The 3,852-nt window shown below is 37.4% G+C and overlaps 1 protein-coding gene across 1 annotated transcript in view; it reads left to right on the forward strand.

The window, feature by feature from the left end:
- LOC102837054 (chromosome unknown open reading frame, human C20orf26) overlaps positions 1 to 3,852 on the forward strand; it is a 529,862-nt gene that overhangs the window by 410,869 nt on the left and 115,141 nt on the right. The window lies entirely within an intron of this gene.

Raw genomic sequence — 3,852 nt, forward strand, 5'->3', positions numbered from 1 at the left:
ACTCCCCTCCTTTTGCTACAAAACACCCACCTTTACATTTCCAACTCTCGCAGTCAGTCCTGATAACAATTATTCACCATTGTACCACAAAGGACCTATACCCATCTAATTTCATTATCCCCGCCCAGACAGATTGGATACTACTCAGTGGAGATTCTACTTTGCTATGTGCCCTCTGGATCTAGGCTCCCTCTTGAAAACTTGTAAGCCAGTTACTTCTTGCCTTTGCAGCTCCCTCATTTTGGGTAGTCAATGTCCAAGTTGCCCATCCCTGTCTACTCTGTGTATGCAGGGTGTGGGAATGATCTTCGCTGTAAAGATTTGTTCCCTGTTTTGAGCTCCTGCATCCATAGGTGTAGGTCAGGTTTATTAAATTGTGCAGATTACTCTTTTTTTTCCTACCCCTGAATATTTTTGAGGGTCAATAATGTGACCTACTTAAAATAAAATGTTTCAGTAATTATTGACGTGTAACAAAACCTTTAGTTTTTAGGTGTTGTTGAGTCGGTTCGAACTTTTAGCAACCTCATTAGGGTTTGCAAGGAGCAGTTGATGAAATTGAACTACTGACCTGTGGTTCAAAATTCAGTGCCACACAACTTACTGACATAAATAGCCATCTGATTTTGCTCATGGAATTCAGACAAGGCACAGCTTATATATAACTTATCTGTATTCCATGATGTCAGGAACCTCAGTTGGGAAGATGAGAAGGCTAGGTGTGATTCAATGGTCTGGACATCTAAAAATTTTCTTTACTCCTATATACAGCATCTGGACTGGGATGACTTACAGACAGGGGTTGCTGACCAGAGACTCCACACCTGACTTTCTATGTGGCCTTCCTGGGCTTCCTCACAATATGGAGACCTCAGAATCAGACATGAGTGTTCTCACTAACCTTTATGACCCAACCTTGGAAATCACATAGTACCACTTCCTGTACACTTCATTCCTTGAAAAAGTTAGTTTGTCACAATTCAAAAGAAGGGGCCATAAAGCCCATCTTTCAATGGGAAGAGTGTCAGGGTCACTGGCAGTACTGTCAAGGTCATATTGTAAAAGAGTACGTAGGTGGGGGGTTATTGTCACTTATGAGGTGGGGCATTAAGTGCTCCAACCTGCAAAGTCAAACAGGATGAAGTTCAGACGATGTGTTGCGAGGGAGGCTAAATGCGATAGTCATCACAGATAAATAACCTGAATCTGGAAAACCTATACAGGGCTGCTATGGGTCAGAACCAACTTAATGGCACTTAACAACAACAACAGTATGAGGAGCTAGAAAATATTGAGCTTGATTTCAGGCAGAACTTGTTTTTCAAGGACACTGTATGATCTCACCCTTGCAGTATCATTTATTTATGAACTACTGGCTCTCTCTACAAATAAAGTCAGAGGTGGAACCAAAAGTGATATTTTAGATAATGAGAACTTTGACAAAAATGCAACTTAAATAGATACTTTTGGCTAGTGCTATGACAGTATTTGAACAGAACCTCTTATTTTTAATTAACCATTTGCCAGGTGGGCCTCCTTTTTAATTATACAGAAAATCTAAACAGATTTTTTACATTTCATTCTCCAAGAAAAAAAAAAAAAAGTAGAATTGTTCCATGGCAATCTTTGAGGCTGGAATTAATTTGATTTTGTAAAATTGTTGCCAAAATAAGCAGTTGATCAAGAATAGAGGCCATTGAATAATATTCTTCTAAAAAAATTAAATTACTATTCTTACTATAAATATAGTCCAGATGAACATTTTAAGTAAGAAGATACTTTTGTAATTCATGAACCCTCTGAGATGTGACCTGACAAAAGGAACAAAGGAGACCCCAACTTGTCTACATAATAAACTAATTTACAGATTCCAGTCCACATGCTTTGTTGGCTTATACACCATGAAATAAAGAATTTGTCACAACAAATTCTGCCTTGGATACCATTAAATTGAAAATTGCATGTTCATCATGAGGACAGGGAACTTGATTTCTTGAACACCAAGTCTGATTAATTCTGTAGTTTCTATTTGGCATGAATTCCAAAGCCATTTTCCAACCTTTGTGAAAGTCATAAAGGAACTCATAGGATGGTTGTATTCAGGAAAAACAAAACAAAATCCAGAACCAGTTACCCTATTAAAATCTGAAATCAGGATCCAAATTTCCTAATAATTCATTCATATGTTTAAAATAAAGGAAAACACAATACATCCATTTCATAGAGCAATATCCCAGAGTCTGCTTAAAGTAAAAGTAACAGAAGTTTGTTGAGAGATAGAAAGAGCCTGGGCAAAGAAGATATCCAAATTCACCAAGTCAAAAGGGCCACTCTGCTGGACAATGATGAAGAAAACATTTATGTACAGTTGAAGCAGAAACAAAGTTACAGTCAGGGGAGGTAAAGATAGCACATCTAAAAGCAGGATTTAACAGGAATAGGTGAATAGCATATAACAGGTTGTTGCTGTTGATGTTAATTGCTGTGAAGTCAGTTCCAACTCTCAACAACCCTGTACAGGGTTTCCATCACCATTCATGTGTCAGTTTGTCATACTGTGGTGACTTGTGTATTGCTGTGATATATGAAGCTATGCCAATGGTATATTAAGTACCACCAGGGTCACCCATGGTAGACAGGTTTCAGCTGAGCTTCCAGACGATGAAAGACTAGGAAGAAGGAGAGGCGGACTAAATTTGAATGTTTTAGGTTTTTTTCACTGAAAACCTTATGAGTAGCAATGGAACACTGCCAAATAGCACTAGAATATTAATACTGAAACATTGTAAATAACCACCAGAGTATTGTTAGATGTAGTGACAGAAGATGAGCCCCTCAGTTTGGAAGGCACTCAGAATACTACTGGGGAAGAGTTGCCTTCTCAAAGTAGAGTTGACCATGATGATGCAAATGGAGAAAAACATTCAGGAGCTTCATTTGCTGATTGGGCATAACTCATAAGGAGAAACAGCTACAAATACCCATTAATAATTGGAACATGCAATGAACAATTGATGAATCTAGGAAAATTGGAAGTTGTCAAAAGTGAAATGGAATGCATTAGTAAGCTGAACTGGAATGGTATTGGCCATTTAAAATCAAACAATCACATGGTTTAATATGAGAGGAATGACACATTGAAGAGGAATGGTCTCATTCATCATCAAAAAGAACATTTAAATATCTATCTTGATATAATGTTGTCTGTGATAGGATAATATCCATAGGCCTACAAGGAAGACAAGTTAATACCTCTATTATTCAAGTTTACACACCAACCACTAAAGCCAGGGATGATGAAATTGAAAAATTCTGCCAACTTTTTCCATCTGAAATTGACCAAATATGCAATCCAGTTGTATTGATAATTACTTGCAATTAGAATGCAAAAGTTGGAAACAAAGAGAAAGGATTAATACTTGGAAAATTTAACCTTGGTAATAGAAATTATACCGGAGAACACATGATAGAATTTTGCAAGACCAATGATGTCTTCATTGTAAATACCTTTTTTTAAACAACATAAAAAATGAGTATACACACGAACCTCACCAAATGGAATACACAGATATCATTGCTGACATCAGATGGATCTTGGCTGAAAGCAGAGAATAGCAAAAAGATGTTTACCTGTGCTTCATTGACTATGGAAAGACTTTCTACTGTATAGTTCATGGCAAGATGTGGACAAATATTGTGAAGAATTTTCACCTCTCTTTGGAATGGGCACAAGTATGGACCTCTTCCAGAATTAGTTGGTCAGATAGTTGTCTTCCAAATTTCTTGGCAGAGATGAGTGAGTGCCTCCTGTGCCACCTCACTTTCTTGAAAGATTTCCATTTTTATTCCATC

This window comes from Chrysochloris asiatica, unplaced genomic scaffold (genome assembly GCF_000296735.1).
Source record: "Chrysochloris asiatica unplaced genomic scaffold, ChrAsi1.0 scaffold00039, whole genome shotgun sequence".
NCBI classification, from domain to species: Eukaryota; Metazoa; Chordata; class Mammalia; order Afrosoricida; family Chrysochloridae; genus Chrysochloris; species Chrysochloris asiatica.